The following is a 12,594-nucleotide window of genomic DNA, read 5'->3' as shown; positions in this document are numbered from 1 at the left end:
TCTGCCACCCCCAGAGTACTCATGATAAAAACAGTCAATAAATGGGAATTGCCACACATTTTATTTTTCAATTACTTCTTTTTATAGCCGTATCTGAGGACGAAAATAAGCTAGGGCTCTTCATTAATGTTTCAGGCAGAGCAGAATGCAAGTGAGGCTGGAAAAAGGACAGATGTCAAGGGAAGGATTCTCCTTTCTTCTGCACAGCAAAGGTTTTCAACTTTTTTTTTTTTAAATAGTCCCCATTCACTCAGTTCAATGCACTGCTGTTAATTCAATTGAAGGTATGGTTCAGAGAGCGTGCATGTATATGGTGCAGAGGTATTTGGAGGGACATGTGTCAAAAGTAAAAGCCATTTTATACCTGAAGAGAAAACCACTTTCCTAAACTCTGATGTACGCGAAGTACAAGCTAGCAGGTGTTGATGATCTGGCGATAAAAGGGAGCTCTACACACCTCTTTCTTCCCTACCATTCAAGACAGTTCAAGCCGTGTACCTGCTCTATTTCTTTCCCACACATCATTCTCCTGTTCAGATTGGGCTACACAACCACCTCAGACCGAATATTAATATAGGCCCATCCACAGAGACATACCAAATCCAAAACTTCAGCCTGATACGCTAACACTTTGCAAAGCCCTACGCAATTCTGTCGGAGGGATCTTACTGTTAAAGCGCCCGGGCAACAATAAGCAATAGCTGTTGTTAGACACTCAAGCTATTACCGGACATTTTCAGTCAACAGATTGAAGGTGAGTTCAACGCTACTGCTGAGTAGACAGACACACACCTTGCTGTCAAAACCAGATCCTTCACCCACTTGTCTACTGAGAGTTGGCAGGAGTGTAGGAGTATGGCATTTTAATTCTGTTTACATTCAGAATGCTGGGAATTTCAATAAATACTGCATGTACTTACCCTTCATGATCCCAGAGGTTTGCTCTGCTTCTTGACATGGAAGGCAGAGAGAAAATGGGCATTGCCTAAGTCGGGCGTTTGCAGTGTTTGGATGCACTGTTGGCCATGAGCACGCAAACAGGTTCCTGTTATTGCTGTAAATACAGGGTTGCATTTATGGAACAGGCATCTCTGGTAGTTTTATGCTTTGGGGCATAGAATGGAAGAAAATCAACTTTATGTGCCATCTTTTAGCTCAGCATTTATTATTATTCTTGCCATGCAGTAAGAAGGCAATAAGGGGCAGCCTGTGTGTGAATGCTGATAAACATGAAGGCTGAAGTCTTAATTGTAACTATGCTGTAATTACAGTAAGTCTACTTCTCCCATGTTTCCCCAAAACATTCTGCTCACTTGCGCTCTTGTGTATTTTACTCTTTTTTCTTCTTTTACCTTCTGATTGGCCCACCTCGCCTTGGGCAGAAACTACCAACATTCAGCCATAAAAATACAGTATCTGATACTCTCTGGAACAAGCCTGCATGGAATAGAGAGGAGCATTGCTGTGGATGAAAGATGAATCCCAGGACAACTGCAAGCAAAATGGGGAATTCCAAAAAGTAAACGTTCACTCATCCAGACAAGTACTGTCTACACTAGACAAAGTACTGGTTGCCAACAAGTTCACCATGATTTAAGTGGAGGCAAAGACATGTCATCTGCAAAGCCTTCTGGAAAGAAATAATCATAGAATCATTAAGGTTGGAAAAGACCTCTAAGATCATCTAGTCCAACCGTCAACCCAACACCTCCACGCCTACTAAACCATGTCCCTAAGTGCCACATCTACACGTTTTTTGAACTCCTCCAGGGATGGTGACTCCACCACCCCTCTGGGCAGCCTATTCCAATGCTTGACCACCCTTCCAGTAAAGAAATTTTTCCTAATATCCAATCTAAACCTCTCCTGACACAACTTGAGGCCATTTCCTCTCGTCCTAAGGAAAGGCTGAGTCCTAATTCCTTGTCTTCCTCTAAGCAAGTAAAAGATTCTGTGCTCATTTACCCTTGAATCTTCCAATTATCCTTCTGTCCAAAAATCACACGTGCAAGTATCTGGACAGGAGAACTGCGTGCTCAGTAGTGAGTCTTCCAGTTTTAGAATATATGAAGCTTTATGAAGAAATGGCTGTAAGATTGGATTGTGTTTTTCAAGCTTGAGATATCTCGTATACTTTTTTTAAAAAAGTGAATTGAATAGGAAGCCAATTGTTTGAGATCCACATATTGTAGAACCAGACAGTTAAACAACGACACAAATAGCACCCAGCTTTAAATTTGTTCAATGACTTCTTTCCCTCCCTTAGTTCAATTAACTCCCTTAGTAACCTTTCTGCGTTTCTGCAAAATAGCTCAGCTCATGTCCAAAGTCCTTGAACAGCCTGTGGACTTCCATCCATATAATTCTGTTGCACAGGAGGTAAATTTCTTTCATACTAAGACAATGGCTTTCCTACAGATGCAAAGTTTCAGAACAGGAAAATGATCATTTAATCTAGAATTAAACAGCTGAAATGCATTCAGCACATTCAAGGTCACTCCCCATGCTCATTTGCCAATCTATATTGAAGTATGAAACATTTCTCCTCCTCCTCCTCCTTCACTTTTTCCCCTTTTAAAGCTCTTTGGCCATATTGTATATTAAAATTCCATCTATAAAAGTATTTTTATAGAATTTTAAAAAATCGGATTAAATTAGTAAACGGCTATACAGCATTGTAACTTAGAAATGGAATCTTCTTGTTAAGTGTGACCAAAATTTTGGCATATCATCATCTTCCTGAGGAAATATAAACAGTCCCAGTGTTATGAAGTGTAACCAGAATTTCCGTAAGAGTTTCTAAACACATTATTGAAACTATTTTTACAAGCAGATACTTGAGAGAACATCATTACACATTTTGCACTGTATAAACGAATAAATCGGAGAGATGGAACAATAGGTCAATGTGTTCTTTCTTTCTTAAGAAAGATTTTTTTTGTCCTAGCCATTACAGGAGTCTCCCTTAAACAATCCCACTGAAGAATGCGGAGAGAAGAAAGATGACATTTCCAGAAATATCAATAAGTAAGCACAAAAAATAAGCTGGAGTCCAGAAGAATCATAAACATTCTCTACATGTTTTATTAGGAAGGAAGTATCTGCTTCCCAGAATTCTTAAAAAAAACCACCACAAAAAAAACCCCAACAACCACCAACCAAAAAACCAACTAAAAAAAGACTATTTGCAAATTTCTAATCTTTTCCTTCAGCTTGCAGTCTCTCATTTTTCTTCTTTTTCACCTTACTTATAATAGTATAAGTATCTTTTCTTTCACATTACAACAGTTTTAAATTTCAGCGTTTCTGGTAGTATTATGTCACGTGCGTAAATTATGACATGTTCATTAATTTATATCTACCGAATTTAAAAAAAAAAAAGTTACATACCTTCATAGTAGTGACCTCCTTTCCCTGACGTCAGCACAAAGTCAGAGGGGTTTCCACTGAAGTAGCTAGGGTTGACCAAATACAAAATCAGCACGAGGGAGATGTAGGCTCTCCTTGTCTGTACAGCAGGCAGATCACTAAGATTTGAACACAACCTGCATCACGAGCACTCTGTTCAATTCGTTCTTACTCTGTTCAGGTTAACCTCATTAAAGAAAGTTCTGTCACAACAGAAACTGGAATAGGTAGGACACATGAATGCATAGCAATTTTCTTTCAAGAAACTTGACTTATCTCAGCAATTAACATAGTCACCGTAACAGACAAAGGCATGCCAGAAGTACACTGAGCGGTGTCAATTCATCCCCATCATGCACATCACTAGCTACCTGAACCCTCCTAGTTCCCTTGTGCCTGGACCCATCCAACCGCATAGGAAGGAACTTGCTTTCAGAGTGAATTTCTTCCTCATACAGTACAGCAGATTAGCAAAGAAAGAAATGCTATCACATGTGATCAGCTACATATCCACACAGCTCAGATCTGCAACTTTTTGATGCAAAGAGCTCCTCCATGGAGCAAGCTGTTTGCACGCTAGTGAGGCCGAGTAGAGAGCAGCATCAGGTCCTCTATACTACGAAATCCTTCAGGCTACTGCGGGCCAAGCCGCTGAAGCAGGCAGAGGACAGAGAAGCTACAGTCAAATGAGATCTTTGCAGAAGGTGTACCCAGATTGTTGTATCTATTAGAATGTAGACCAAATGGATGGAAATACCCATGAAGACAAAGGAGCAGCAGATTTATTATAATGTATTTTCTTTAAATTTTTTTAGAAAACATTAAATTAATCTTTTCTTAAGATTAATTGTGCTTAATCTTTTAGGTTAACTTAGTTACCAGGAACAGGAAAGTTAAAACTTAAGTTATTAAACACTTGAAAGGCACCTAAGATAGTTTTTCTACAGGCCTGAATACTACAGGTTAAGGTCCAGCACCATGGTGAAATGGTAAAGAATGATTGCTGTGTATCTTGGACCACCTCACCAGAAATGCCAGGCAGTTCCCTCCATACACAACGGCTCATGTCTCCAGGCCTTAGAAGTGCAAAGCCAGTGATTTATTGTTTCTCCTCTCTCAAAGTGCAACTCCAGCTCTCAGTCTTTGGTTGTCTTCTTAAGGGGACAGCTGCACATCAGAGGTGACCACCCCAACAGCAGCGATGGAGCAGTGGGGTAGAGCTGGCACACACGAGAAATTGGCTCTGTTTTCACCTGATCCACACTTGGGAGGAAGGCAAAGAAAACAGTTTTGTTTTTATTCCGATCTCAATGGCAGCTGTCAGAAAGCTGCTCAGCAGTTTGGAATGTCAGAAGTAGTCCCTTTGGAGCTGGATCAGAGGGAGATGGAGACAGCCAAGAGCACTAAGCAGATAGCTGTGTAACCATGGAGTAAAACCTACTGCATATTCACAGAGAACTATATTCTCTGTCACATATAGCTCACTCTCAAATCTTGCAAGCAAGCCCTAAACGAAACCTTTTCTGTAGGCTTGTCTAATCTGCTTTCACTAAATAACTGTGTAAGATATATATTGGTACAACATCTCTAAAAATAAATCTGCCAGTCTTACTGGAGGGGAAGCTACAATATCTGCAAGCCAACAAAAATAATGTTTTTTCATTCTACTTAAAGTTCAGGAAAAATATTCATGTTTGCCAAATAAAAAAACCGACAAAACTGATGGGAACGGAAAATATTTTCATGCTGAAAGAGGATATTACAAACAATGGAGACTCAAAGTCAAATCTCTCGTTGTCCTTTTTAAAGGAACTTTCCAAAATATAACGCCCAATTTTTGCAAGAATGATGTAACCTTTAAACAATACTACTGCAAATACTTTGTCATCTAACTTTTATATAATTATTTCTTTAACAAGTAATGATGGGACTGACCCACCCCATGCATACACATTTGTTTGGGAATTTCTTCTGGCCTGCTGGCTTTAATTTTCAGCTCTTTGGCAGTGTTTCTTCAGCTCAGGCCTAATTTTGTTTCTGGAGTTATTCCAGAAGTTCAGAAGACAGAAGTTCAATGAAGAAACAACATGCAGATAAGCAAGCCTGATGTTCTCAGCTTTTAAGCCCAGAAAAAGGTAAGAAAATTCAAGAAACAAAAAATGCCTTTAACACCTGTATTCAAAAGTACTTTTTGACACTTCCTATTACTGTTCTTCAGAAGAGAGGGTAGATGGAGCCGCTTTTCCATGAGATCAACCTTAATAAATACCCTAGGGTTAATGTAGACAGCAACAAGAAGTATCATAAAAATCATTACTCCTCACCTGTAGCCCAGATGGTTCGAAAAACCCAGCTGTTGTGTACTGAAACACATTAACATCATTAACATTTTCCACACAAAGTGCTGCAAGAGGAGGAGGAGGGAGTGTTTCAACCTGGCAGACCATGAGTTGCACAGCCCAAGATGCTAGCATACATTTTCAAATGCTTCCCAGTCAGAGGCATATGCGTGATAACCTTCTGCAAAAGAGAGGAACAGCTGGCTAATGCCTTACAGACACACCCAATGTTAGGATGAATCAAACCAACTATGGCGTAAAATGTCCAAATACAGCTACAGAGAGCAAAAACTTTGCTCTGTCCTCTGTATAGTGGCCAACAAGCTAGTTCTATGCCACTTGCAGAATTAGTTACTCTAAAGCATGAAAAGATTTCTCAAGACCCTGGACTTTCAAATGAGAACATGCACTCATTTAAGAAATGCCATCTGAAATCCAGTAACAACCAAATGAAAACTTCATTACTTACAGAAATTAATTTTTCTTCCTGAAACTAGGTTATACTACAGTTATCTGAACAAGTTTACACATAAAGACATTACATCCCACTGTCCTACTTTACGCATTGTTAAGTTTTGCAGGAGAGAAGACAACTAGAGAACTAAAGGAAGACAAGTAAAATTCTGTTATGTATTAGCAACCAGAAAATTGAAAGAATAGGACAAGTAGTCAATTCTCAAAATATCCTAATAACACTCCGGGAATCTGGATCCCGTAGTAAGTTCTGATTCATCCCGTATTGGAGAGATCATCCAGCAAAGTGAAAATACATTTTTAAGTCTTCAAGGTAGGCAGCCATCTCAGGAGTCAATTACACGATCAGAAAGCATAGCCAGTTCCTCTGGCTTCCTATCTTTGCAGCGCTGAAAATATCAGGATTAAATATCTGCAAAATATCATAGGTCCACAACTATTTTCTGTGACAAAGACTGGGTCTTACTTTCACTGAAAACAACAGCAAGACTCTCATAGCAAAATGATTTGGTCTAAAATTATTGTAGTGTTATTAGGGACAAATCTACATTACCAAGCAATCACGATACGGCACAGCAATACTTGCACCATTCAGACCGTAAGTGCATGCTGAGAGGAAGGTCAAAATATTTAGAGGTAAATTGAGTTGCTGCAGATGGGGAAAGCTCTTCAGTCCCCATATAACCTGAGACACAGGCATCGCATGGGACAGAGGCATGGACCTCTCTGCACCCTCAGCATCCTCAGTTCCACTACTGACTAATGCAAACAGGAAATAACTATGTGTGGACCACCCTCTTCTCCAGGAACAGGACTGCATCTTTTCAAACACTTTTCAAAAATGTGTTGGATTCAGAATTTTGTAATTTGAATGCACACTCTTCAAACAAACATTTTGAAATACTTTGTCCGGGTTGCTTTTTCTAGACTGTTATTGTAAAAGAAAATAAGAGTCAGAAATAGGCTTGGATTGAATAAACTGAATTCTTGTAGACGTTCCAGGAAATGTACTAAAAAAATTCCTTTTAAAATTTAGGTGAGATTTTCTTGCACGCAAATACAGATCTAGTGTTCTTTAAATCTGTATCAGTACTTCAGCCAAAAGCAAAAATAAAAAGAACCATCTCTAATTCTTACAATAATTGTAGGTCTTGTAGCACATGTTTTTAAACGTGAAATATGTAGTGTCCAGCACTACACAAAAATCAGAAAAGGATAATATTGATGCAGTTAATAATATCTACTTGGGCATTATTTCCTTAAACTGCTCAAAGGAAAGACAAAATCCAAATAACTGGAATAACTGCTAATTTATAATTGAGTCACCACAGCATAGCCTGTGTCTTGGATCTCATAGCTCATATTTTATAGCATCTTAAGCTTGTAGTTGATCTCCAATTCATTACTTCTCAAAAACTCATTACTTCTCAAAAAGTTATCAGCAAAAGTGATAACATCTGAATTTCCAATGGAAAAATAAACCAACATGTGACCTTTAGTGCTACTGTCCTTTTAGGCTCCCACTATACTTGAGAAGTTACCACAAATCCATTTTTCTCTCTTTCAGAGGTCAACCACATTTTGCGCTTCCAAGTGAAAGCACTAGATGCTACAATGTTAGACAGCAGTACTACACTCTTGGCACAGGGAGAGAATTTGTTCTATACTTTACATACTCTAAGTTCCACTAGTGCCAGAAAACGTGCCGGTAAGAGAAGAGAAAAAAGTAACATAAACACTCTTACCACAGTATTTGACACTGGCTGTACTCAGTCTCACGTTATGGAACTCAGGCTGAGGGAGGGAGAAAAGGGTTTAAGCAGACTGTGTTCTATATTGGATTATGAAATACTTTTTTGGTAAGAAACACCAACAGTTTCTACTTCAGTAAGTCCTTAATTCCAGATGATCTGTAACATACTTCAAGTTGCATTCAACGTGTGAAGCACCTTAATCTCCCACTTCATTGCATGTACCAATCAATTCAAGTTAGGCCAGCATTTCCGGTTTGTTGAGAGACAAGAAAATACTTCAGTTATTACTTGTTTGCCTACAGGAATATCCTGAGGTCAATTTAAATATTTTATTCTCTAAAAAGGTCTTATTAGATTTAACAAAAACATTACTTCATCCTATCTTTTTTCTAGTTGTTCAGAATATGACTGAAGCTGTATCAACATGGTTCAGTCTTTTTGCAGGGCTGGATCTCCTTTCAAATCCAGATGCCACTGGATATTCAGCAGATGAACTGGTTAATGTTTATAGAATTATACAACGGGCAAACATTTACGGTATTTTGTTACAGTGGTCTTCAAAACAGACTGATTTCATTTTACCATTACAAAGAATGCTTAAAATCCTGCTCCAAACATACATCATCATCTGGCATGATGGTGGACATTTAAGTTCCAAGGAGAACACCATTAAAGGATCCCATTATGAGCTTTAAGAGAAAAACAGTCTCTAACACCTTGGGTTTGGGATATTTTGGAGCTGTTTGAAAGCCTATTAAGATGGTACGGTTCAATGCAGAAAAGATTTGTTTTCTGATGCATCACAGAGGAAAAAAAAAAAGGAGGGGGGAACTAGATCTAGCTAATTACTTTTTATCCCGTGGTCTTCTAAAAATAAAATCCCTGGGGTTACCAGGCAAATACTAGTTCCAGGAAAATACTCCAGGGCATACAATGGACTCTTTTTAATTGTTTTATCTTCAAGGAAATCACATGCCTAGGACTCACACCTCTGAGACAGCAAAACCGTATTTGGGACATAGAAGTGGATAGGATGATGGTGTCATTTCCCAACCCTGAGGAAGCCGTAACTTTTCATTTTTAACTGCACTTTGAAAGCTTTAGAATTGTTCTGCTGGCTATCTGCAATTTCACAGGACCTTTTTTGGCAACAAAGGGGAGACTGAGCACAGGTTCTGCACTGTTTCCACTACAGTTAGAAATATAGATCCAGTGTGCCAAAAATGAGGGCACTTGGGAATCTCATGGTTAAAATCTTGATATTGCCAAAGAAACACACACACACACAAAATCCAGATTAGGCCAGGATGTAGCCCTTATATGAATTTGCCTAGTACAAGATGACATTGGTCAAGCTCTGCCTTAACTTGTAGTTAACTTCTTGCAACACAAAAAACAGCATCAACCCTCTGTGGGTTCCAGTAAGCCTTAGGCCATGGAAAATTACACTGCAGGACACAGTTTGAACATTTCTTCTAGTTTATGCAGACTCTAGTTGCTCTTGCATTTCAGATCCTGTCAGTTCTGACTGCATAGCAGTGGGTTTTAAAGGCTATTTTAACTGGGGTTATGGCTCTAAAGAGAGATGTATGGCACAACTGAAGGTGCTGTTCTTTTGAACAGGCAGGTAGGCGATGTTGCTTTAAACAAGCAATGCAACTGAAGGCACATTTGTGAAACGACACTCTTTGGATAGCTGCATTTGATGCTGTCCAGAGGCTGCAGTTTTAAGATCAGAATCACCCCCTATTGTGACTCCTGAACTCAGTGACCTGCCGCTCTCCATGCATTTGGCTTACAGGGTGGATGGATATTGGTGATTTGGGATAGCAGCTGTCACGCACCTGCAGGAGAATGCTGCCACCCATCCTACTCTTGGGGCAAGGACATCCCCTTGCAGTTTTATTTGAAGAAATTTGTTGGAACTTAGCAAACAGCTCGCGGAAACCTGAAGGTCCACTTTATGGGCTGAAGACATGGCTTACAACTTGCATCAAAAGTCGTTACAAAGAGATCATTTTTTCTGTGTGGGGAAAGGGAATTGTTCCATACATACCACAGGAACACTGTCAAGCAACCTCTTAACAACGGATTAAATATCTACAACTCACAAAAGGTTGAGAATGGTCTAGGTCTTGGGGTGTGTGTGTTTGTTTTCTTTTTTTTTTTTTTTTTTTTTTAAACAAACTGCTCTATTTAAACAGAAAATGGAAACAAAAACTTCATCTCAAGAGAGACGTAACTCATCATTATCTGACCCCTCAGCCTAGTTTTCTAGTTTCCCAGCTGATGTTAACTGTATTCACTGCAGCAATTACAGGTAATTTTACCTGCAAATCGTAAACCAAATTCTGCTGTAGCTCTTCATCTACACAGCACCTGAATATGTCTTGCAGCTGAGCAGTGCCTCTATGAATTCTGTATACAGAAGAACATTTTTAAGACACAATTAAAATCTTGAATTTGAAAAAGCCACACAAAAGATTTGGGCTAGGCCAGGATGTAGCCTTTTTGTTAATTTGTCCAGCAGAAGATGTTGTATGTCAAGTTCTGCCCTAACTTGCAATTAAGTTCAGAGGTTCGGAAAGATGAAGAAGTGCAAACAGAACAGATTCTCAGCTTCTGCCTGCCTGACACACAAAGCCAGATGAATTCTGGCAGTGCTCACTGTTCACAAACTTGTAGTGGAGCACCCGCTGCTAGGAAACAGGGAAATCTCCCTAACTGCCATTTTCATCAACAGTGAAATTAGTGTTTACAGTGAAACAGCGTTTACACTGGTCAGCTACACATCTATAGTGAGAAAAGGCATCCACAACATACTGTGTAACAAACAGTTTCTTAATCAACAGCTTAATCACAGCAGTTATGTACTCATGCTCAGAAGTGTAAGAATTAATGAACAGTGTTCAACTTGGCTTGCAGTAATTAGTTTTTAATCTACTACTGATTTTTTTTCTTTCCTACAAGCAATGTCACCACAACGTGAAAGTGTTATTCATTGCAGACATGTTCCTACATCAATACAAGCATCAGTTACAGGGCCATGGCTGCAGGTATGTATGTGAAACAGGGTTCTGTAAAGGTTCTGTAAAAGACAGTGCAGGAGGCAACCAATAAGGCTTTTTTGGCAGGAGTAAGGCTTGGAAAAAGGGTACATGCAGTGGTGATGAATCCAGCCTATTTCAAGTGTGGGAGAACTTCACCTGAATTATTTCCTCCACCCTATTCTAACTTTAAGCCTACCCTAGACAGCACTTAACCAGTACATGTCTGGCAGCTGAACAGTGCTTCTGTGAATGCTGTATACAGGAGGAATATTTTAAGACAGTAGCATCTGAAAAGTTTCAAAGTCTGGGTGGGATGACCATCGTATACAACTTCCAAATGCTGAGCAGAGAGCCAAAAGGAGTCAAGAGGACAACAAAGGGATAGGATAAGACACATGCAGCCTTGGCTTACAACTTCTATACCAATTTGCTATGCAGTCAGACCTAAATTAAGAAAAAAACTGAGATACCTGAGAAATTCTCCTAGCCGGTCTCCTGCCTGGTTCTCTCTCTCACAATCTGAAGAAACAAAGTGAGCAACTATTTAACTGAGGAACGTAACCGCTCACAATGAAAACAGTAAGTCAAGAATTGGAGGACTGTCATTGCTCACCACACAGTTACTCTTTTAGTTCTGTCTTCATAGATTCATAGATTATCTTCATCGGCTTCTTAATGTGTCTTGTGGTTTACCTATATGTAATACAAGGTGTGAAAAGAATTTAAACACCGGATGTATTTACAGTAAAATCATCCTTACATGCATGAAACCATAAATACTAGATTTGTAATTAGCGGTGAAGAAATAGTTTAATGGAGAATGTGGTCACAGCCTATTTAATAAAGAATCAGGTCCTGTTCACCTGGAGGCAGGCAAACACCTGAACACAACTGGACAAAATGTGAGAAAGCACCAAATACGGAAGACTCTTGTATTCTGCCCCAGACTTCAACAGCCGTGAATTCCTTTTACATTTTAACCAAGTAGTTTCTGAGTTAGGCGCGAATTTACCCATGGACTCTGGCTGTGAAATGCACACTCTTGGGAAGTTGATGCTGCTGTCACATGTATTGGCCCAACTCTCCACCGATGGAAAACCACAAGCCAGCCCTGCTTTAAGGGGTATACACTGGAAATCCTTCAGTTCCTCAAGATTCAAGGAAATCTTCTACCTTTCTCTTCATTCTGGAATGAAATATTGTTGACAATGATTTTCCAGAAGGGGAATTGCTCCAAGCTTTTTAGACAAATTAGACTTAAATTTAATACAAGAGCTAGCAAGAAACCCCAAAATCCATAATTTATCTAGCTCACTATTTCTAGTGTAAAGGAGCCCTGGCTCCAAGTTCTGCTCATGAAGAAAGGAGCTTGTTTTGAGTGAACAAAAACAGGTAAAATATGAGACTCTCTCAACAAACAGCCTAAGTACCTTCCCAGGTAGGCTTCAGCAGTTGCATTCTACCGAACAGCAGTATGAACCTACCAGCAGGAATCCAGGTCTTTTTTCTCAGTCCTGTCCCCATACCTTCACTCCCAGGAGAACACATGCTGAATCATTCTGTTCCCAA

This window comes from Mycteria americana, chromosome 9 (assembly GCF_035582795.1).
Source record: "Mycteria americana isolate JAX WOST 10 ecotype Jacksonville Zoo and Gardens chromosome 9, USCA_MyAme_1.0, whole genome shotgun sequence".
In the NCBI taxonomy this organism is placed as follows: Eukaryota; Metazoa; Chordata; class Aves; order Ciconiiformes; family Ciconiidae; genus Mycteria; species Mycteria americana.
Note: the sequence above shows the minus strand (reverse complement) of the source record.